We start from the raw sequence: 25,940 nt of genomic DNA on the forward strand, positions 1-25,940 counted from the left end.
ACATCGCCAATTGCAGTCCCGCTCGGTTGCCGCAGACCTTACGCAAAGCGGCGGCAGGGCTGTTCCCAAACCCTGCTCCGGTCTGAGCAATCTCGACGTCTGTAATAACTCCGTTCTCGATGACGCAGTCCATAACAGCCAAAAGAAAGGTTGTTCCACAGGAGAATATCTGGGGCAGCCATCCACTTGCTGTACTTTCTGTAAACATTGGTTGCATTCTCACTAACATTTCCCTGACTTTAGCGTCACCAGCCTCGGAACTTGGATGAATGAAATACATTACACAAAAATAAAATAATAATCACAGCATCAGCAGGCAGACGTCGTAAACGAGTGCCTCGCACCTACTTTGACACATTGTGGATTCAGGGACAGCGTCTTGCCCCAGAAATTAAAAAAAAAAAAAAAATAGTAAATCCAAAATGAGCCAGTCCGAATAATATACAAACTCCAAAAACACAAAAATAACACTAATAAATTTAAATTTAACGATGTAAAAATTTGAAGAATCTGTAATCTAAGACCAGAGAACGGATCAGCTGAAGCAGACACAACTTGTAGAATAACAACTGGCTGGAACAAGTGGAATATATTTTCAAGAGCTCTGTACGATGCACAAACGACCATTAAACCCAAAGGTAAAATTTATGAAACAGCTGTAAGACGAGCACTATTGTATGGCATAAAAAAAGAACCACGAGTATGGGCTCTATACAGCATAAACGCGGCTTTACGATGGGAGAAAGAAATAACATTGAAAGACGAAGTTCGCAATGAATTTATAAGAGGTAGTTTTAAAGCTGTCCCCATAAAGGAAAACCGTAAAAATCCAGGCTGAGATGGTACGGTCATATAGCGCGGGGGCGTGAAGAGCATGTCGCGAAGAAGTGCCTTTCTGTGGCTACAGAGAGGGAGGGGCCACGAACCAACTGGTTGACCGATGTCCAAGGGTTATGAAGACGCTAAGCCTTAGTGAAGATGACGCCTGCCAGCATGACGGGTGGGGCACAGTGATTAGGAAAGCCGACGACGACGAGAGAAGGCGCGAACCAAAATAGGTGTAAAGAGTGGCGGGTCAATTACTGTTTCCGTCCGCAGCTCGTGGTCGTGCCGTAGCGTTCTCGCTTCCCGCACCCGGTTCCCGGGTTTGATTCCCGGCGGGGTCAGGGATTTTCTCTGCTTCGTGATGACTGGGTGTTGTGTGATGTCCTTAGGTTAGTTAGGTTTAAGTAGTTCTAAGTTCTAGGGGACTGATGACCATAGATGTTAAGTCCCATAGTGTTCAGAGCCATTTGAACCATTTTTGAATTACTGTTTCCAGTTCAGGCAACTACAGGCGCTCACTACTAGCATCACCTTGCAGACTCGCCTGTACTACTTAGTAGTCTTCGTTGCGAACGACGTTCATAAATCGGGAAGTTTATGGGTTAGCCAGGAATTTTAGATTTGGTACCCTGTCGTTGATAGAAGTATTACCTGTCCAACCAATTGCCGAGGCAGAACGCGGAACTAAGCTTTGTTCACATACTGACGGCGCCGAAGTCGTCCGACGATACTCGACACTACACGAATGACGCATGTGGCTCGGCATTGTACAGTCACGTTATTGCCATAGTGCGTTACTACTGTGGTATATTCTTTTCGTTTGCTGAAATGGACAGTGATCGCGCAAATATACGTTAACAAAGAGTACGCTCGAATGGAAAAGTCTTGATTAATAACGTAGTTCGGTTCTGACGAGAAGAAAAGCGGAAAATTTTGCTAATACCATTATAAAGAGCTCAGGAGCCGCGCGGGGTAGCCGCTCGGTCTCAGGCGCCTTGCCGCGGTTCGCACGGCTCTTCTTGTCGGAGGTTAGAGTCCTCTCTCGGGCATGGGTGTGTGTGTTGTCCATAGCGTGAGTTAAAAAAATGGCTCTGAGCACTATGGGACTCAACTGCTGAGGTTATTAGTCCCCTAGAACTTAGAACTAGTTAAACCTAACTAACCTAAGGACATCACAAACATCCATGCCCGAGGCAGGATTCGAACCTGCGACCGTAGCGGTCTTGCGGTTCCAGACTGCAGCGCCTTTAACCGCACGGCCACTTCGGCCGGCTAGCGTGAGTTAGTTTAAGTTAAATTAAGTAGTGTGTAAGCCTAAGGACCGATGACCCCAGCAGTTTGGTCCCGTATGAACTTACCACAAAGAGCTCTGGAGAGAGAGCAGCAGCCGCAAGTGGAAAGAGTGTGAGAACAGTGCGTAATGTCGTGAATGATGGTATGAAAGGCAGACCGAGTGGTCAGAAAATTGTGACACCTAGGAAGAAGAGTGTCTCGACGATATTGGTAAGTGTTTACTGAAAAGAAAGTTCTTGGAATATTGCGACGTTAAAAGAGAAATACCTACTCTTCGTAAGCTTTACAGTTGGGTGAAGGAGAATACGGACTTTAATTCCACGGGGAAACGAAACACTTTCTGGAACTATTGTCAGTAAATATTGGTAGCATAGTAATGTACCAGGTGTGCGGGATTATGATAGTTCTGGACACAGACCAATAGTGGTGCATGCTGGAGGAGAAATGGGGTTCACTGAGGGTGCAGAGCTCATCTATGATTCGAGATCAACATCGCAAGAGAATGTGCGTGTGAATTTCCAAGGGACCAAACTGCTGAGGTAATCGGTCCGTAGACTTACACACTGCTTAACACTTTCGCTGCGGCATCGGTGCAGGCGCGCAACTCTCCAGTGCAGCCCGGCACCGTGCGAGTGCGGGCCGGTAACACTCCGAAACAGCAGGTACCGCTCGTAACGGACGCTCCTAAGCGCGCCTGACGTCAACACCTTGAAGATCTGTAGGATCATGTTCTATACCGACTTAACCTTAGATGCATTACTTCAAATAAGCTTCGACTGTAATGTAGTCATGTTTTGAAGTCTGTTTGCTGTCTGACACCTATAGGGGTCACACAGGCGTCATTCAAATGTTCATTAGCCCCCATTACGAACAATATACGTTCGATAACTGACCACACAAAACAAAAGTGTACACGCTATGATGCTAGCTTAGACACTGCAAGTAGACTGAGTAATCCGATGGTAAGCGTCAGCCGCAGCGAAAGTGTTAAAGTAACTTATGCTAAGAACAACACACGCACCCATGCCCGAGAGAGGACTCGAACCTCCGGCGGAAGGAGCCGCGCAATCCGTGACATGGCGCCTCAAACCGAGCGGCCACACCGTCTGGCAACATAGTAAGATTATCACAACGAAATGGTTAAAATTGTATTAAATTGTTGCAAGAGCGCCTAATACCAAATATTCAAGGTGCAAGTATTGTGGTATTAGAGAACGCACCCTGCCACTTTCACGAAAATAAAGCGCCAAACACATCTTCTCGTGCCGGCCACTGGTGGCCGAGCGGTTCTGGCGCTACAGTCTGGAACCGCGCGACCGCTACGGTCGCAGGTTCGAATCCTGCCTCCGCCATGGATGTGTGTGTTGTCCTTAGGTTAGTTAGGTTTAAGTAGTTCTAAGTTCTAGGGGACTTATGACCTCAGCAGTTGAGTCCCATAGTGCTCAGAGCCATTTTGAGGGAGCACGTAGAACTCCCGCAACACGACCTGACATGGACTCGGCTAATATGGGAAGTAGAGCTGGAAGGAACTGACACCATAAACCGTATAGGGCTGTCCATAAATCCGTAAGAGTATGAGGGGGTGAAAATCTCTTCAGAACAGTACGTTGCAAGGCATCCCAGATATGCTCAGTAATGTTTATGTCTGGGGAGTTTGGTGGCCAGCGAAAGCGTTAAAATTCGGAAGAGTGTTCCTGGAGCCACTCCGCAGCATATATGGACGTGTGTGGTGTCGTATTGTCCTGCTGAAATTGCCCAAGTCCTTAGCAATGCACAATGGACATGAAAGGCTGGAGGTGTTCTTACGTAAGTGTCATCTGTCAGAGTCGTATGTATGAGGATACGTGTCAATTCCGTAAATGGCTAAACTGCGCACAAATACTTTCAGAAAAGACCCTCCAATTTATGTTAGAGCGTAACAAATTCCTCATCTACGGAAGTATTTTCCTTGCAGTGTTTTATGCACTCTCGTCTTCTGCCATCATCAGTTACTTTGGTACCAAAATGGCAGACTTCATCTAACACTTTTAAGGCCTCATTTCCTAATCTACCTCCCTCAGTATCGCGAGATTTAGTTCGACTAGGTTCCATTACCCTTGCTTTACTTTTGTTGGTGCTCATCTTATAAGTTCTGCTCTTCTAAGTCCTCTGCTGTCTCTGACAGAACTACATTGCTATAGGCCAAGCTCAACATATTATATCTTCTCACTGAACTTTAATTGCTTCTCCAAATTTTTATTTGCTTCCTTTCACTGCTTCCTCATTGTGTAGATGGGATGACATGTCTCCCTCCCAAATCATCTTCTGGTCACCTTTCATGTCCTTCGACTCATATAACTGGAACCTGGTTTTAACAAAAGCCGTACTGAAGTTGGCGCTGGAGAAATAGCTAATATTCAGGAACATGACAGGAACGAATATTCGAAGCAAAATTGCCAAGCAAACAAGGGCTCCAAATACGTACCTCAAGGTGTATTCGCACTTTTTACAATAGAAGAGATGAACAAGTGCTCGTAGCTCTTAAAGTGTGCATTTTAGAGCCCATGTTTACTAGACTTGTTTGCTTCGAATGACCGATCCTGTCGTATCTCTGAATACTGACTCTGGTCGCTAGAAGACTCCATATTTTATCCCCTGATATCTGCAGAATTTCAAAGAAAGGATACCAGTCAACATTGCCAATAGCTTTTCTAAGTTTACAAATGCTGTAAATGTACGTTTGTTTTACTTTAAGCTATGTTACAAGATAAGTCGCAGGGTCACTATTGACTCGCGTGCTCTTACAATTAATGACGACTCATTAAAGTCCACCAGTTTCAATGTAACACATTTACCGAATAGGATGAAGACGTTTGGGAACAAAAGAGTGTACTTCAAATATATTGCGCGCTCCAGTTCGGCAATGTCAAAATTCGTTTTCGCTTTCGATAGTCCCTACACCAATACTCTGATATTTCTTCCGGTATTTTGAAATTCTGGAATACTTGGTATCAATACCGACATTGTAGGCATCAAACCAAAATGAACGACACTTAGTACCGCCAGTGGCACCTCGGCGCTCCTAGGCCGGGCAGGTGGTTGGGCGCGGCGCGGCCCGAGGCCCCGGTGGAAATGTCACAACGGTGCAGGTGGGCGTGGCGTGACGGATGGGGGTCTCGCAGGTCGCCGTGGCCGGCCTGTGAACGTCCACGTCCAGCGGGCTGGCCGGCTCCTCGCCACTCGTGCAGCGAACGTCGCACCAGAGTGTCCGCGCCCGCACATATGGGACACTCTTGAGTACGCGTCCTATGCGTTCACGAAAATGTTGTCGCGATTCACGTCCTGCCGGGAGAGACAAGCCTCTCCTGTCTCCTCTTAAGGACCAACACAAAAGCTGTACGCTAAACACATCCGATATATACTGAACCGGCAAAGAAATTCATATAGGCACGCGTATTCAAATACAGAGATATCTAAACAGGCAGAATACGGCACTGCAGTCGGCAACGCTTACAACTTGGAATCAAAAAAATGGTTCAAATGGCTCTGAGCACTATGGGACTTAACATCTATGGCCATCAGTCCCCTAGAACTTAGAACTACTTAAACCTAACTAACCTAGGGACATCACACAACACCCAGTCATCACGAGGCAGAGAAAATCCCTGACCCCGCCGGGAATCGAACCCGGGAACCCGGGCGTGGGAAGCGAGAACGCTACCGCACGACCACGAGCTGCGGACAAACTTGGAATCGGAGTTGAATTTTTTAAAGAGGACATTGAAGGCAAATGGGTATGATAGTTATTCAATCGACAAGGCTTTTAGACGGAATATTTATACCGCTAATAAGAATGACGAGGAAGCGCCCTCTCACTCCGTCAGGTTACCGTTCGTTTTGGGGTCACTGACCGCATAAGCAGAATTTTAAAGAAAAATGGTATCCAGACATCTTTCTTTAGTCAAAACAAAATAAAAGACTTTTTCTGACGGAAAACGGACGCACCTGATTACCTCCACAATGCAGGCGCTATCAAGTGTCATGTGGCTGCTGCAAAGTGTATATAGGCGAAACGGGAAAAACTGTTAAAGAACGCGTTAAGGAACACGAACGGCACATGTGGCTAAAACAAAGTGCAAAATCTGCAGTAGCGGAACATCACGAGAACTGTGACTCTGACATCGATTTTAATAACGTACGTGTACTGGCTAAAGAAACAAACATTTATAGAAGAAAGGTCCGAGAATCGGTTGAAATTTCTAAGAATGCATCTAATTTCAATAGAGAAGACGGCTATAGGCATCCGGCATCGTGGCTCCCCGCCATCAAGGAAGTAAATACGCGGCCGCGGTGTGTGAGCGGCATAAACAACGCGCTGCAAGTCACCTCGGCGGACAATAATACTTTGGGTAAATATTCCCCCTGTCTTGCTCTGTCCGTTTCGAATCTAGCCGCTGATGACGACCAACCAATAGCGCCGCCAATGGTATCCACAGGAGATGAGCTACCAACGCCTTTTATTCTGCATCAGAGCGGGAATATTAGCCAATGACTATGGCCCACCAATGGTAGCCATATGAATTTTAACCAATACTATCACTTCTCCAGCACGAACACCACAAAACTGCCCCTTTATAAGAGGACGCGACACTCGTCTCTGACAGTGTTCTAGCAGCAGTGGGCACCAAAAGATCCTGAGAAAGATCTCAGCAGAGTGGTCGAAAGGTGGAACATTTTAGAAGAAACATGACGCGGTCTAATAACCCAGAAAAGTTTAACTTCACTAAGATAACAAGTGTCTGGCACAGTTGTTAGATCTGATACTGCTGCTATAGTAACAGCTTATCAAGATTGAACGTGGTATTACAGTCGGCGCACGAGCGATGGGGCACATAATCGCCGAGGTAGGGGTGAAGTGAGGATTTTCCCGTACGACCATTTCACGAGTGTACCGTGAATGTCAGGCATCCGGCAGAACATGAAATCTCTGACATCGCTGCGGTCGGAAAGAGATCCTACAAGAACGGGACCAACGGCGACTGAAGAGAATCGTTCAAGGTGACAGAAGCGCAACCCATCCGCAAATTGCTTTACATTTCAATGCTGGGCCATCAATAAGTGTCAGCGTGCGAATCACTCGAGGAAACACCATCGATACGGGCTGTAGAAGACGAAGGGCCACTCGTGAACACTTGATGACTGCACGACACAAAGGTTTACGCCTCGCCTCGGCTGGTCGACACCAATATCAGATTGTTGATGACTGGAAACGTGTTGCCTAGTCGGACGAGTGTGGTTTCAAATTGTGTAGAGCGGATGGATGTGTACGGGTGTGGAGACAACCTCATGAATCCATGGACCGTGAATGTCAGCTGGGGAAGCTGGTGGAGGCTCTGCAATGGTGTGAGTTGTGTGTAGTTGGAGCGGTATGGGACCCCTGATACGTCTAGATACGACTCTGACAGGTGACACGTAAGCATCCTGTCTGAACACCTGCATCCTTTCATGTCCAGTGTGCGTTCCGGAAGACTTGGGAAATTCCAGCACGACAAAGCGGCACCGCACACGTACATAATTGCTACAGAGTGGTTCCAGGAACACTCTTCTGCGTTTAAACATTTCCGCTGGCCACGAAACTTGCTGTTCAGAAGAGATCTCCACCCCGTAGCACTCTTACAGATTTATGGACAGCCCTGAAGGATTTGTGGTGTCAACTCCTTCCAGCACTGCTTCAGATGTTAATCGAGTTCATGCCACATCGTGTTGCGGCACTTCTGCGTGCTCGCTGGGGAACTACAGATATTCGGGAGGTGTACCGGTTTCTTTGGCTCTTCAGTGTGTATTGTAGAGGAAATCGTTAAATAAAAAAATGAATAAAATATGTTTTGGGAAAAGGAGAGTGCGTTGAGGAAACACAGTTTTGTTCTTCGTCACCGATACATGTTTCCGCGAAGTTTCTCCTTCGTCAGTGGGTTTATTTTACAACACGGACAAGAACTGAGCGTTAAACTAAATATGAATGAATAACGAAGCTGATTTTCCATTTTCGTAAGTGAAACTTGATATAGTAAAGGAGAAAGAGTGAACTGTGTTCGATCATTTACAAGTAAGCTGGCATTCTGTGCCAGGGACGCTCCTGTATGCTGTGTTGCGCCTCTTTGGTGGATTAAAGCCCACCGACAGCAGGTGGAAGAGAATTTAGCGCAAAACTAGCGCACGTGCCACGAATACGTCGTACTTTCGTGCAGTGGTGCGGCTAACCTACATCTCTTTTTTTGCTGCGACAGCTCAATAATGAGAGCACGAAAGGCCTTGTCAGAAGCGTACTGCGCACAATAAAACGGCGCCGCATCGAGTCAGGGACGGGCCACGCGCAGTGTTGCGCAAGGCGGAGCCCGCCGCGGCTCGCCTCGCCGCGCCGCGCCGCGTCGCTCCTCAGCGCTGTCGGCGTTGGGCGCCCGGTGTGGGCGGACCACGCCCAGCTGGGCCTCGGCCCACCCGGCGCGGTTGCGTCGGCCGTGTGCTGGGATTGACGGGGGCGGCGCGCCGGGGTCAAGCAGCGGACTCTCGCGCCCGGAGCTCCGCCACCCGCCTGTTACTAACGGACTGCGCCATCGACACTCGACACGACTATAGTAACGCAGGGGTTCTCCCCTCCCGGCGGCTGGGCAGGAGCTGGACGTGGCATGGACTCAACAAGTAGCTAGAATTCCCCTGCTTGAAAGATTGGGCCATAATGCCTCTACAGGGTGTTACAAAAAGGTACGGCCAAACTTTCAGGAAACATTCCTCACACACAAATAAGGAAAAGATGTTATGTGGACATGTGTCCGGAAACGCTTACTTTCCATGTTAGAGCTCATTTTATTACTTCTCTTCAAATCACATTAATCATGGAATGGAAAAACACTGCAACAGAACGTACCAGCGTGACTTCAAACACTTTGTCACAGGAAATGTTCAAAATGTCCTCCGTTAGCGAGGATACATGCATCCACCCTCCGTCGCATGGAATCCCTGATGCGCTGATGCAGCCCTGGAGAATGGCGTATTGTATCACAGCCGTCCACAATACGAACACCAAGACTCTCTACATTTGGTACCGGGGTTGCGTAGACAAGAGCTTACAAATGCCCCCATGAATGAAAGGCAAGAGGTTTGAGGTCAGGAGAGCGTGGAGGCCATGGAATTCGTCCGCCTCTACCAATCCATCGGTCACCGAATCTGTTGTTGAGAAGCGTACGAACACTTTGACTGAAATGTGCAGGAGCTCCATCGTGCATGAACCACATGCTGTGTCGTACTTGTAAAGGCACATGTTCTAACAGCACAGGTAGAGTATCCCGTATGAAATCATGATAACGTGCTCCATTGAGCCTAGGTGGAAGAACATGGGGCCCAATCAAGACATAACCAACAATGCGTGCCCAAACGTTCACAGAAAATCTGTGTGGATGTCGTGATTGCACAATTGTGTGCGGATTCTCGTCAGCCCACACATGTTGATTGTGAAAATTTACAATTTGATCACGTTGGAATGAAGCCTCATCCGCAAAGAGAACATTTCCACTGAAATGAGGATTGACACATTGTTGGATGAACCATTCGCATAAGTGTACCCGTGGAGGCCAATCAACTGCTGATAGTGCGTGCACACGCTGTACATGGTACGGAAACAACTGGTTCTCCGGTAGCACTCTCCATACAGTGACGTGGTCAACGTTACCTTGTACAGCAGCAACTTCTCTGACACTGACATTAGGGTTATCGTCAACTGCACGAAGAATTGCCTCGTCCATTGCAGTTGTCCTCCTCGTTCTTGGTCTTCCCCAGTCGCGAGTCATAGGCTGGAATGTTCCGTGCTCCCTAAGACACCGATCAATTGCTTGGAACGTCTTCCTGTCGGGACACCTTCGTTCTGGAAATCTGTCTCGATACAAACGTACCGCGCCACGGCTATTGCCCCGTGATAATCCATACATCAAATGGGCATCTGCCAACTGCTCATTTTTAATCATTGCACTGACTGCAAAAACCACGTTCGCGATGAACACTAACCTGTTGATGCTACGTACTGATGTGCTTGACGCAAGTACTGTAGAGCAATGAGTCGCATGTCAACACAAGCACCGAAGTCAACATTACCTTCCTTCAATTGGGCCAACTGGCGGTGAATCTAGGAAGTACGGTACATACTGACGAAACTAAAATGAGCTCTAACATGGAAATTAAGCGTTTCCGGACACATGTCCACATATCTTTTCTTTATTTGTGTGTGAGGAATGTTTCCTGAAAGTTTGGCCGTACCTTTTTGTAACACCCTGTATAACTGTCCATAACTGCGAAAATGCTTCTGTTGTGGGATTGTGATTACCTCTCGGTAACGTCCCATAAATATCCGACGGGATTCATGTGAGGCGATCTGGGTGGAAACCAGTTGCGAACAGTTGTGGTCCCGATGACATGACATCATTTCTCGGAAAATAAATTCCATGAAGGCCTGAAAAAGGTCTCAAAGTACCTGAACCAAAAAAAAAAAAAAAGAAAATGGTTCAAATGGCTCTGAGCACTATGGGACTTAACATCTGAGGTGATCAGTCCCCTATAACGTAGAACTACTTAAACCTAACTAACCGAAGGACATCACACACATCAATGCCCGAGGCAGGATTCGAACCTGCGACCGTAGCAGTCGCTCGGTTCCCGACTGAAGCACCTAGAACCGCTCGGCCACCGCGGCCGGCGGAACCATTTGCAGTCAATGATCAGTTCAGTTGCACCACAAGACCCAGTCTATTCCGCGTAAACACAACCCACACCACTATGGAGCCACCGCCGGCTTGCATAGTGCGTTGATGACAACTTGGGTCCATGGCTTCGTGGGGTGTGCGCCACACTCGAACCCCACAATCAGCTCTTACCAACTGTAGTCGCTACTCATCTGACAAGGCCACAGTTTTCTGGTCCCATAGGGTCCAACCGATACGGTCACGAGCCGAGGAGAGCCCTACAGGCGATGTCGTGCTGTTAGCAAAGGCACTCGAGTCGGTCGTCTGCTGCCACAGCCCATTAACGCCACACTGTCCTAATGGATACGTTCGTCACACGATCCACATTGATTTATGAGGTTATTTCAAGCTGTGTTGCTTCTCTGTTAGCTCTGACCACTTTACGCAAACGCCGCTGGTCTAGGTCGTTAAGTGAAGGCTGTCGGCTACTGCGTTGTCCGTGATACCCGAAATTTCAAAAAAAAATAAATAAATAAAATAAAATAAAATAAAATAAATAATGTTCAAATGTGTGTGAAATCTTGCGAGACTTAAATGCTATGGTCATCAGTCCCTAAGCGTACACACTACTTAACCTAAATTATCCTCAAACACACACACCCATGCCCGAGGGAGGACTCGAACCTCCGCCGGGACCAGCCGCACAGTCCATGACTGCAGCGCGTAAGACCGCTCGGCTAATCCCGCGTGGCGTACCTGAAATTTGGTATGATACTCTCGGCACACTCTTGGTACTGTGCATCTCGGACTATTGAATTCCCTAACGATTTCCGAAATGAAATGATCCGGCTCCAACTACCATTCCGCGTTCAGAGTCTGTTAATTTCCAGCGTTCGGCCATAATCAAGCCGGAAATTTTTTCACGTGAATCACCTGAGTATAAATGACAGCTCCACCGATATATTCCTCTTTTGTATCTTGTGTACGCAATACTACCGCACATGTCCATATCGCTATCCCATGACTTCTGTCACCTCAACGTAATACAGGGTGATTCAAAAAGAATACCACAACTTTAAAAATGTGTATTTAATGAAAGAAACATAATATAACCTTCTGTTATACATCATTACAAAGAGTATTTAAAAAGGTTTTTTTTCACTCAAAAACAAGTTCAGAGATGTTCAATATGGCCCCCTCCAGACACACGAGCAATATCAACCCGATACTCCAACTCGTTCCACACTCTCTGTAGCATATCAGGCGTAACAGTTTGGATAGCTGCTGTTATTTCTCGTTTCAAATCATCAATGGTGGCTGGGAGAGGTGGCCGAAACACCATATCCTTAACATACCCCCATAAGAAAAAATCGCAGGGGGTAAGATCAGGGCTTCTTGGAGGCCAGTCATCACTCGTTCTCGGCCGTCCAGAACTTTTCCCTTTGCACAAACACCCATTCTCTGTAAACTGTTTATACCAACGTTTAATACACCACCTATCAGGGGGTTTAACACCATACTTCGTTCGAAATGCACGCTGAACAACTGTCGTCGATTCACTTCTGCCGTACTCAATAACACAAAAAGCTTTCTGTTGAGCGGTCGCCATCTTAGCATCAACTGACGCTGACGCCTAGTCAACAGCGCCTAAAGCGAACAAATGTACAACTAAATGAAACTTTATAGCTCCCTTAATTCGCCGACAGATAGTGCTTAGCTCTGCCTTTTGTCGCTGCAGAGTTTTAAATTCCTAAAGTTGTGGTATTCTCTTTGAATCACCCTGTATTTTGGATAACGTCCTCAACTCAACAGCGATATCCCAGAAATAAACTAATATGCTCCCAATCCCCCGGTTCCGACCAAGGTCTCGGGAGGTTTCCCTTGGCTCTACGGCGTATGCCCGAATTTGTAAGTCCTCCCCATTTGTTCCCAATTTCGATCTCCCGTTTGCTCCACCATCAGCTTGGCCGGCAACTGACTGAACAGAGCCGCGACTCTCCGATTGACCGGATCTCGAACACCCCGCACCCCTGCTAGGAGTGAAAGAAAAAGCAGTCTCGCAGCGTGTCCAATACCACAGTTACTATAGATGTGGGAAACACAATCACTTAAGACAATGAACACAAACAAGGAGCCAAGACAACGATACCGTACGTCCCGGCATTCTTCAATCTGTACACATATGAAGTGATCGTAAAAGGGAAATGATGATTAACAAAGGAATATTTTTACACCAAGACATTAACAAAGAGAGCACCTGGTAATCGGTTTTTGAAATTTTTTGTATTTGTGGTACGTGAAGTTCAGAGCTCACATATCAGTCGCACAAAGCAGCAGATTGAACTGTCACAAATTCCCGAGAAAATCGACTTTGTAGTTTTCCAAGAGCCCTTACTTCACTGAAGGTAAGGTGAATTTCACGTCATACCGCATATTTCACACGTTAATGTCGCAGAACGGTAATCGGGAGTCACTAGTATCTCACTATGGTCCTAATTAGATGAGGCTTTAAATAAGCAAAGCAACACTTTCCTTTCTGAAAGCAACTCAATTTTTTAAAATTATTCTAATACAGTATATTATTTCCCACACTTTTGGCTAAAAAACCCTATTTTTCCACATAATCTCCGTTCAGTGTAACAGACATAACGTCGGCTTACTGGGAGGGCCTGTACGCCCAAATGGCACCACTCTACTGATCGACGCCGGAGTCAGAGTCTTGCTCCATCAATAATCTGCCCATCGTCCAAGTACTTGCTTCCCCTAGACTGTTCAAAAAATGCCTCTGAGCACTATGGGACTTAACATCTGAGGTCATCAGTCCCCTAGAACCTAGAACTACTTAAACCTAATTAACCTAAGGACATCACACACATCCATGCCCGAGGCAGGATCCGAACCTGCGACCGTAGCAGTCGCGCGGTCCCCTAGACTGTATCCTTCATTGGAACAAAGAGATGGAAGTTGCGAGATCCGAGCTGTAGAATGGATGAGGAAGAGCTCTCCGATCAAGTTTTGGGTCCGTAGAGTTGTGTGAGGCCTTGCGTTGTCATGGAGAGGTAGAAGTTGGTTTGCATTTTACTGACGACGAACACACTGGACACAGAACACTTCAGAGCTGACCATTGCCTCACGAGTGAGGGCGCCAAACAGAATAGCCCCTTCAGAGTCCCAGAAGACCGTCACCATGATCTCACCAGCTAAGGGCGCGGCTCTCAACTTTTTGTTTCGGGGAGAGGTGATGCGGCCCACTCCACGGATTGCCGTTTTGTTTCCGCTTCGAACGATGAACCCATGCCTGTGACGATGTTCCACAAAAAATTGTTACTATTAGCTTCTTGACGCGCAATCAGTTCCGCACAGGGGTCCTGCGTGAAAATTGCCTTCATTTTGGTAAATTGAAGGTCCACGGAAAACTTCAAAGTCGATTTTCTCGAGGATTTTTGAGACTTGCATCTAACTGCTTCGGGTGATTGATGTTTGAGATCTCAATTGCACGTACTTACCGTAAATATAAAAACTTACAAAAATCCGATTACCAGGTGATCTCCTTGTAAACTAAACACAATCCTATATGTAGATAGCGTAACACAGACTGCAGAGAATGGAAAGGACCTTCAGATGGGAGTCTATCAGCTGCAGCAGGCACCCTCAGAATACAACGTAAAACTGTCTGTGGATGAAAAAAAGTGATGGCATTTGGGGCATATAGGTACTAAGATCAAAAGGTATTGCACCCATTCAAAAATTTTAAATATGACGGATGTAACACCGCATATGAATACAACCATGGCTTGGATTAAAAACTAAATAATTTTACTTCCATACGTGAAACGGTTGTACAAAAATTGAACAATGAAGCCAGGAAGTAACCTAGTTGAAGTTTTACAAAAACGTAGTGGCAAGGCATTAAGTTTTTGTGGTAGTGAGTTCCTGTGGAACCAAACTGCTGAGGTCATCGGTCCCCAGACTTACACACTACTGAATCTAACTTAAAGTAACTGACGCTAAGTACAACACACACACCCGTGCGCGAGGGAGGAGTCGAACCTCCGACGGGGGGAGCCGCGTGAACCGTGGCATGGCGCCTCAGACAGAGCGACTACCCGCGCGGCAGGCATTAAGTAAGTAGAACAAAGCATCGAGAGAAGTGTGGAAGGATGTACGAGACAAGATTGTGAAATAAAGGAGGATATAAGGAAAGATTGTAAGAATATATAACCTAAAGGAAAAACTAAAAGAAAATAGGTGCCAATGGAAGGCACATTTAGACCGTACGGGTGGACAAAGACTCTCAGTAAAGACTCTCAATTATAAATGCACCTGAATGAGAATCTTAGGAAATCCGTAGAGGAGACTGTATACGGTAATAGGCAGCATGCCTAATACACGAAGTAAAGGAGAAGATGTGAAAAAAATAGTTGCGAGCAACGATGTTGGGAGGTTTGTCTTGCTTATCGGACGGATGCCGGAACAGCACATTGCCTCCCAAATATTCCCAACAAATTCCCTGTGCTACTGCGCTGTTCAACTGAAATAGCCCACTCTACTGAGAGAATGAGAAGTGTAGAAAGAAAGCTCGGCATACAGGCCGAATTTTAAGTTTTGTCTGTGACACTGGATAACAGTGACCCAGAAATGAATTAAAATAGTTCCCACCCACCGGCTCTGACGAACGTGCTCCAGGGATGTGCCTTAGTAATTAGATGAATCACAGGATTTGAAACCCCATCGCAAATATTTCCAATTCGGAACCCCACCCTCAGCATATTGCAATATTTGGCTGAAAAGAAAAGGGTTCTATAACATCACGCTCAGCTCTCACGAGCAGTGAACAAAACGTGTAAGAAAACGAAAAACTCATCACATATACACACATTTTAAATTTTGTGTTTGACAGTGGCGCCCATTGTCCCAGCCAAAACTAAATTCAAACAGTTCCAGTTCCGATAACGGTTTTCCTTCGTTATCAGGTAAGCGCCGAAGTTCCCGCCCTCCCGCCCCCTTCCTCCCCTCCCGAAATATTTTCGGCTGTGATTCAGTCTACGCCACTCGCAGCCTGCTGAGACTTTTTCTGTAAATCTCACTGATGTGTCGACAGAAGTGCCGACACAGTGTGGTTTGAGGAGACCGATATGCACGCTATAAGCTCACGCAGGATGGCGTGAGGTCTGAAACAGGATACGTAATGAATGCTATAAAGTAAAGTACGTAGCTTCTGGAATACTTAACTTTAATTTGTATACATCGTTCTTGATGAGACAGGCTTCATACGATAACTGTCAATTGCTATGGCGCCTTGCTAGGTCGTAGCCATTGACTTAGCTGAAGGCTATTCTATCTATCTGCTCTGCAAATGAGCGAGGCTTCGTCAGTGTGCATCGCTGGCTAAGTCGTCCGTACAACTGGGGCGAGTGCTAGTACGTCTCTTGAGACCTGCCGTGTGGTGGCACTCGGTCTGCGATCACTGACAGTGGCGACACGCGGGTCCGACATGTACTAATGGACCGCGGCCGATTTAAAGCTACCACCTAGCAAGTGTGGTGTCTGGCGGTGACACCACACTCACTACAAGGGAATGGAACAAGTAAAAAAAATTATTAACGTACCTTTTTTCATTGGCTATGTCTCTACTAATGCGTCAGACCTTAAGTAAGTGATTGTTAGGGGGTGCCAACGACGAAAGGATAGATCACAGTTGGCCTCAGAATATCTTATGCCCATTGTTCATGTTGTTACTCCAATTCACCGGATAGGAATTCACCTCATGGGCAGGTTTCCACTGTCGACAAATAGATAACAGTGCACAGTGACTGACTCATCCACTACACCATCACCAAGGTTGTAGCGTTAACCAAAGCTCCCGATATCACCTCGTGTCTTGTGGAATCTGTCATTTTGAAGCACATAACACAACGTTTAATGATCTGTAATCTGTCAGAAGTAATGTCACGATCCAACACCGTCCACAGGTAGACAATAAGATACCAGCCCCAGATCAACGATCTCTCACAACGTTTTAACACAAAGCGTTCTCGATCATCGTTACACGTAGTACGCAATCATTCATGCACCACACACACACACACACACACACACACACACACACACAATTTTTATTTTTACTTAGAATATTGGACTACATTTTCCCAGAAATATAAAATAGTTCCAGTCCCCTGGTTCTTACTAGGCTTCCGGAATATTCCAGCTGCCTGTAAAGCAAGTGCCGGGACGGGTATTATCTTCTCATTAGCTCGAACCGAAGTGTTGTTACACCATGTCAGATATTTATCTGACATACTTGGGGTGCTGAGTGTTTGCTAGTGCTATGTAACAATTCCACTATTCTGAAGGACTGTGGAAGGCACTGCTTGAAATACATTATATTACTTATTCTAGTCACTTCAATTTTTTCAAAGGACAGAAACAGGCTCAATGTTCCCACCTTACGTGTGAATGGCTTTAACAGCAACGTGTTTCTTTAGTCGATGAGAGACTGATGAGAGGCTTAGAATTTCAGCCAGGACGCAGGTGAAGTACGTATTTACCAGGTATTTTACACCTCAACTCCCCAACGCCCCCCACCCCCTATTCATAGCACCTCACCTGTTTCTTCTCCTGCCAGTCCAGGAACAGGTCTTGCGGCCTGCTCCGGCCTCCCTATCTCTTCCTTGGTCTTCCACACTCTTTCATCCAATGAGATTGTATTCCACAGTTTGTCGAGGGATTCCCTGAAGTGACATACACTTTACATACTCTTTCCAGTTCTGCATTCGTTGGATTACTTTTTCAGTTAACTACTGCCGGCCGAAGTGGCCGTGCGGTTCTAGGCGCTGCAGTCTGTAACCACGAGACCGCTGCGGTCGCAGGTTCGAATCCTGCCTCGGGCATAGATGTGTGTGATGTCCTTAGGTTAGTTAGGTTTAACTAGTTCTAAGTTCTAGGGGATTGATGACCTCAGAAGTTGAGTCCCATAGTGCTCAGAGCCATTTGAACCATTTTTAATGGCTTACTTATTCCTTATTTCCTTATTTCTTCATTTCTTATTTTGTTTTCCTTTTTTCAGACTTTCACATATCTAAGGAATTTCGTTTCTGATATTTCAAGGTGCCTTATGTCTTTTGATCTTAATGTCCAACTTCCTGCATTTTAGAGTACCTTATAAAATTTCATTTGGTTTTCCTTCTCATGTTACCCTTTGAAGTTCTTCATACTGTGTGACACATAAGTTTCCTTAATATGTATTTCTTTTCTTCAAACGCTATGTAACATATAGATGCTAGCATTGGGACATCTATCCCATTATTGTTATGGAATATTTCCTAAAAAAGACCATTGTTTCCATTTTCGCTGTTGATATTTGCAGGTTATAAGTTAGGCTTATGTTGCTTAAGCTATATATTCCTACTTATGGCTTGTCTTTACTGTCCTGTATGGTTACCTTATAGTCGCCAAAGAGCACTGTATTTAGAAATTTATCTGTCGCAATTTTTATGCATTAGGTGTCCTGTCTATCTATTCTCTGACCAGGTCGTCAGTGTATATGTGAAGCAGTATTGGTGATGCACTATAGCCATGCCTTACTCCTTGCTTAACTTCTGCCTGCTCATTCCCAGCATCTGTTGCTATTTTGGTGTTTTTATACAAACCTTGGCATACTTTTATCAGGTGGCTGGTCACAGCTCTCTTCTGCATTACTGACCAGATTTTTTTTTCCTCCTTTCAATGCGGCCAAATACATTTTCATAGTCGATAAATGCCAGATGTGTCCCCATACTGAATTCTCGTCTTTTTGCATAATTTGTTTGTGAGTGAAAACACTATCGGCTCAGAATCTTCCTTTACGGATTCCTGCTTGCTGTTTCAATCAGAGATGCTTAGTAGCCTTCTGTTAGTTATTTTGTTGTAGGTACCATTTAATAATGGCGAACATTTCCTTTATCGCAAAGGTTCGATCCGAATGGTTCAAACGGCTCTGAGCACTATGTGACTTAACTGTTGAGGTCATCAGTCCCCTAGAACTTAGAACTACTTAAACCTAACTAACCTAAGGACATCACACACATCCATGCCCGAGGCAGGATTCGAACCTGCGAGCGTAGCGGTCGCGCCGTTCCAGACTGTAGCGCCTAGAGCCGCTCGGCCACTCCGGCCGGCCGACCCGAATGCTTCTGCTGCCTAGTGCCACCGCAGTAGCACCCTTTTCGCAGGTTAGCCGTCAAAGATAACTATGATAATTCACAATAATTCCAAATTCGATGCAAAATCCGTCGACGGCAAACGTAGCACTTTGCGTTGTTTCGCCCTGTCCAACTTGTACACATACTCCTAGGCAGAATTGGATACGAGATATAGCAATGGCGGACACTACTTGGCGACAGAAAATGTTTCCGGTACGCTGATATTGCAACTGGACTACATTCGCTCTGAAGACCTTGAACGTTTTAAACAGTTGCGTTATGGCCACGGTGGTAGTTGCTTGCCACGGCACAGTAGGCCAGTAGAATGCCGACGGCTTCTCCTTTCATTCCGGCCCGAGGTGTAGCATAATGCTCCATAATTCAGGTGCCGCCATAATGACATCACTCGGGAGCCTTTTCTTATCTCCCGCGGTTCGCGGCGGAAATGTGATCGGATAAATCAGCCAGTGGCGCTAATACTGGGACACTGGCAGTAATTACAGGAATCAACAAGTGGGGCAGCGCACCTGCCCACCTCGGTCGAGACCACACGGCCGGGTGGGTGCTGGCCGGTGCGCCGGGTATTCGACGGATTAGCATTCAGTTCACTGGCTGGCGCCCGGGCAACACACGACATGTTTTTCCCAGTGGTTCGCCGACCCGCACATCCGTCTACTCAGTTAGTCTTAAACACACATCTCACGTGTTATTATACTCATTACGATTAATTTCAATATTCTCGTTTCAAACTGTTGTCGTTGGCAGGAGAGCCAACACCGTGTTACTACAGGAGGCACGCGTTTAGCTTTCGCAGGCTGGCGTGAGGTCTGGAACAGGACAAGGAAATTAGAATTTAGAAAAACGGACGTAGCTGGTGGAATACTTAACTTTAATCCATTAATGATGAACGTCGGTTTTGACGGTACATGATTCACAATATCAATTGTAACTGATAATGGCGCCTTGCTAGGTCGTAGCAAATGACGTAGCTGAAGGCTATGCTAAACTATCGTCTCGGCAAATGAGAACGTAAGTAGGCAGTGAACCATCGCTAGCAAAGTCGGCTGTACAACTGGGGCGAGTGCTAGGAAGTCTCTCTAGACCTGCCGTGTGGCGGCGCTCGGTCTGCAATCACTGATAGTGGCGACACGCGGGTCCGACGTATACTACCGGACCGCGGCCTATTTAAAGGCTACCACCTAGCAAGTGTGGTGTCTGGCAGTGACACCACACAAACACTATCGCTGCAGCATGTCATAACTTTTCTTCCAAAACTACGCAGAAGGTCGGCCATCCAGAACTGAGTATTTTGAGATAAGAGCCCCCAAAAAAGTATTCTGGCAGTATGAGGTCTCGAGCATTGTGTGTTAGGCGCATTTTCGTAATCAGTTTACGTTTCGTACCAAAGTTAATGACGAATCATGTGCCACACCATCCAACGCCATCTCTCCATATTGTGCTGTGCGAACAGCTCTTTATCCAGAACCTACTCCATTTCTCTGTGGCTCAGGCGTCCAAGTTGCTTTTAAACTCTTATCCACGGTGATAAATTTCTTCCAATTAAGATGACGTCTGTTGCGAAATTTTCTTGTGTACATTCGTTCAGCTTTCTCGACGCCACATCCCGTTACGCCATACTTTAGACGCATTTCTGCAGGAGCCTGTGACGAGTAATGCTCCGCACTCGACAACCAGTGCGGAAATACACCTCTGACGCGTAACGTAAGACTGTTGTTTTCACCGTACCGACACCAGTATCGACGAGTCAGCAGTTATTTTCCATGAAACATTATCGGTTCCCAAACACGTGCCTCACAAGCATTCAGTATTCAGAACTTCGTAGTGGTTGAAATGTTATTTCCCGATCATTGCCTCCTTATCTGAAACTATTCAGTTTAGAATTTTGAGCCGGCCGCGGTGGTCTCGCGGTTCTAGGCGCGCAGTCCGGAACCGTGCGACTGCTACGGTCGCAGGTTCGAATCCTGCCTCGGGCATGGATGTGTTTGATGTCCTTAGGTTAGTTAGGTTTAAGTAGTTCTAAGTTCTAGGGGACTTATGACCGCAGCAGTTGAGTCCCATAGTGCTCAGAGCCATTTGAACCATCTTTTAGAATTTTGAAATTAGAATTTAGGATACCGTGAATAAACAACCCTTTCTCCCCTCCGCCTGAATTTTAGCGACGATCGACAACGGTGAAGCAACTGTGACGTAAGTATCAAATAATGTCTCTGCCTTTGTTCCACTACAATCAGTTTCATGCACCGCAAAGATAGTTACCTCTTCTTCCCATCAAGTAGCAAGAAACGAACCCTCTACAAATCGATACAAGGAAAAATGTAGCAACTGACTTGAAAGCTCACTCATTTCACAAGAGCAGCGGGAATATCATTGAAAAGTTTCTGAGGGAAACACATTTACCAGAAATGCTGTTGCACTAAACCATAGTCAAGTAATGAGCCTCATCTTGCCAACGTGCAGTGATACCGCTACGATAATGCCGCTGCTCCGAACTGCATTCATCGACAAAACCGTACTACAACGACTTACCTGATAACTGTAAATGGTACGAGGGACAGCAGTAGAGTCCGTGGTGAAGTAAACCAAGTAGATTTGTTAAAGCAATGAAAAGACGAGCGCAAATTGTGGCAGAGCGATATTCTAATGTTGCTGAAGATCATTTACAGGATTATTTACAAGATTTGGCGATTACAGATGTAATCAGCAATGGTGTATTTATTTAGTAAGGCCAAAAACTAATATAGTGAAAGCGTTCTTGGGCACATGGTTCCAAATGATCGAACATAAGTCTACGTTTTCATTACGCTTTGAACAAACACGCGATACGAGAATTTACTCTATACAAACATGACTCAAAATCAATACGGAGTACAAGAAATGGAAGTAGTAGGTGTGTTAGGCTTGGAAGGTACACGTTAAGCCAAGACCTTACAACGCTCTCACCCAGGCAGCAGCGCGGCGGCTTGTACGGAACACTTGATCCGAAATTCGTATAAAACTTTTGTCGTTGTTTTGGAATGAAGTATAACGGCATAAAGCGTTTATTTGATATTGTTTTTTGTGTAATTAGCGAACAGAAAAAGATTTTTAACCAAAACGACACATAGCAAGTGAAAAGTTTCTGAGACTTACAATTCCAGATGTTGAGAAAAGTGACGGATGGTATGGGCCATACAACAGAATATAAGATTTTTAAATCAGAATGTGTGTCTGTGGTTTACAAACGGATGTTATCTGTTTTATATTGAAAGTACAATATAATAATTACACGTGAGCTCCCAAGGCCCACCGCACGGCGTCTATGCAGACGAGGCGCTCGCCGGAGCTTAAGTCTTGGTGGTGACTTAGTACCTATGTACCGCATTTTTAAAATGACTATGCCTATTCAGGCTGTTTTAGTTTTATTTCTAGACCATACCCTCGTAGACACATTATAGAATCAGGTATATCTTCTGAAGAAGGCTCCATTACTTGGGCTGAGACCTAGGTAAAGGTTGGTTTCATTACCGCAATCGAGGCTGATAGTTTCTTATATATTTCTTATACATTTTTAATATGTTAAAAAAAAAGTAAAAGTTTACAGCAGTTACGTAAGTTGTACTATGGAAAATATCTTGGTTCTTTTACACAATGCAAATCAGCTTAAAATACTTGTATAACCACCAAAGGTAAAAGTCAGAAACACTGTTTTATTGTAGTACAATGAATCCTCAAAGTTAAAAGTAAAAACAACTGTTTTCATTGCAGTACAATGAATCCTCAATATCATCCCAAAGTTCATTTCCCGAACCCTGACATCTTTCGCAATGGAACCAGTTTCACTCGAAAATGCCCCACAAGCGCTGTTGGTTTGAGAAACCGCATCCGAAATGTCGTAAATAGCCGCTGATTTACTACAATAGATTTCAGTTGAAACTTCCCCTTTTGAACAATTATAAATGACTGTGTTTAAACTGACACACAATATTTTTTTTTAGCGCAGCGCAATCTGACTTTCAAAAATCCATACAAAAGAATGGCCCTCACTAACATTAACCTATACGTTTCACAAATCACTTACCTCACAAAAATCTTGGTTACTCGAACTACTGCAATACAGCGAGCACCACTACTGCCAGCTAAATAAAAGATTCAAACTACTAAAGGCACTAACTACTGATAGGCATAGTTAGCAAATGAAAGATATTAATAGAGAACAAACACTGTATTTACCTTAATAGTCATAATATATATAGCACTTCATGACAAATTACAAAACTCCGCCATCTCTCTCCCCACATCCACCACTGCTGGCGGCTCACCTCCAACTGCGCAACGCTACGCACTGTTCACAGCCAGCTGCCTAACACTACAATGGCGTGTATTACAACAATGCAAAGCAGCCACAGACTGCACACAGCACAGACAGTGATTTTCATACAGAGGTGGCGTTACCAATAAAAAAACCTAAACAGCCTACTTACACAGTCTCCTTCGCAGCACAGCTGTACGAACATTAAAGTGATCGACATCAGCCATTTGGGTTATTTTGCCTTCCAAAAAACTGGAAGCGCTTAGTTCACTTCATTCTCGGACCACTCCCGTCGGGCCGGCCGCTGTGGCCGAGCGGTTCTAGACGCTTCTTTCTGGAACCGCGCTGCTGCTACGGTCGCAGGTTCGAATCCTGCCTCGGGCATGGGTCTGTGTGATGTCGTTAGGTTAGTTAGGTTTAAGTAGTTCTAAGTTCTAGGGGACTGATGACCTCAGAAGTTCAGTCCCATAGTGCTCAGGGCCATTTGAACCATTTGAAGCACTCCCGTCGATCCTCACTGCGGGCTTCTTTCAGAGACTTAACATCGCGTCATGGAAACGAAACAACGAATGAGGATTTGGTTATGTGGCCCATACTACCCGATTGACATTGCACATAAAACCATGACGGCAACATAAAGCGGGTTGAGCGAACAGAATTTCATTATTGCGATATAGTCTGCTACTCAACGACGAAACTATTGCACGTGGCCACCAGAAACACGTGGTGACGTTAAAGTAAACAAATACGGTGGTGACAAAGGAAAATGGATGGCACCGTCAGTTTTTTCAGGTCACTTGTGCTAATATACTCTTAGACAAAAAAAGGAAAGAAATACGCACCACGAAGCCATTATCCTAATGGGACGGAAATCGTTAGATGTGATTTACATGTACAGGCAAACAAATGATTACAATGTTAGAAAAATTGGATTATCTATTGAAGAGAAAGAGCTTCACAAATTGACCAAGTCAACAGCGCGTTGCTCCACCCCTGGCCCATATGCGCGCAGTTACTCGGCTTGGCACTGATTGACAGGGTTTTCGCATGTCCTCCTGAGGGACATCGTGCCATATTCTGTCGAACTGGCGGGTCAGATCGTCAAAATCCCGAGCTGGTGGGAGGGCCCCGTCCCTAGTGCTCCAAACGTCCTCAGTTGGATCGAGCGACCTTGTTGGCCAAGGTAGGGTTTGGCAGGCACAGATGCAAGCCGTAGGAACGTTTGTCGTATGCCATCGGGCATTATCTTTGTTGAAGTGTAAGCCAAGGATTGCTCGCCATAAAGGGCAACAAAACAGGTTGTAGAATATCGTCGACGTCCCGCTGTTCCGCGGTCGGCAACCAGAGTGGTCCTGCTATTAGGTGCAGTGGCGTCACTGGTGGTCGTCGGGCCGTGTGGCGGACGATGTCCGTGGCGTCTCAATACACGTCTTCAGTGGCGAGTCCCGCATAGAACTGAGCAGTCGTGACCTCCTCTAATCATTTGTTTCTCTGTGCGCGTGCATTACAAAAGGCTCCGTGCGCTATGGGACTTAACATCTGAGGTCATCGGTCAGCCTAACTAACCTAAGGACATCACACACATCCATGCCCGAGGCAGGATTCGAACCTGCGACCGCAGCATTCGTGCGGTTTCGGACTGAAGCGCCTAGAACCACTCGCCGCGTACATTACACCTACCAGTTTCTGTCTTATTTGGATAATCTGTAGTGGACTGACAAGGCAGCCAGTCCACAGAGAAGTAGCCGAAAGGGCACGCGTCAACTCACGCCGTCTGGCGTTAAGTCTGGAACAGGATTAGTAATGAATGTGATAAAGAAAAGAACGTAGCTACTAGAACACTTAACTTTTATCTCGTCCTTTGGTATACAGCATTCTTGATGATACAAGTGAGACGATCTTGAGATACATGCAATGGTACAAATGGCGCCTTGCTAGGTCGTAGCCATTAACTTAGCTGTAGGCTATTCTAACTGTCTCTCGGCAAATGAGAGAAAGGCTTCGTCAGTGTAGTCGCTAGCAACGTCGTCGTACAACTGGGGCGAGTGCTAGTACGTCTCTCGAGACCTGCCTTGTGGTGGCGCTCGGTCTGCGATCCTGACAGTGGCGACACGCGGGTCCGACATGTACTAATGGACCGCGGCCGATTTAAGCTACCACCTAGCAAGTGTGGTGTCTGGCGGTGACACCACATAATCCCTTCACGGTACGCCGTTTTTAGTCTTAGAGTGTACTGTCAACACGATTACGTGCTGCTCACGATATAGTAACCGAAATGGCCTCAATTCCAGGTGCAAAAATATTGCGGTCCACTGACACATTAGACTACTTATACAGGGTGAGGCGAAATTCGCGCACTCGGGCTTCGCAGCGCGACTCCTCATATGCCAGCGATAAAAAAAAGTCGCTGACAAAATTTCATCCGGCGAGTGCATCCGGTAGGAAAGGACGTTAAAAATGGCAATGTGGCAACACTGTAACCGTACGTATGGTAATTATCATTGCCAGCACAGAATAGCTGTGCTGTACAGTTGGTGCCGTGGATACACTTTTGGGTTAGCTTGCAGGAGGTCGATGGTTCGATCCTGGATCGGAGCGCACTTTTTTATTTGCTAATTTCATTCT

The sequence above is a fragment of the Schistocerca nitens genome, chromosome 4, assembly GCF_023898315.1.
Source record: "Schistocerca nitens isolate TAMUIC-IGC-003100 chromosome 4, iqSchNite1.1, whole genome shotgun sequence".
Classification (NCBI taxonomy): domain Eukaryota; kingdom Metazoa; phylum Arthropoda; class Insecta; order Orthoptera; family Acrididae; genus Schistocerca; species Schistocerca nitens.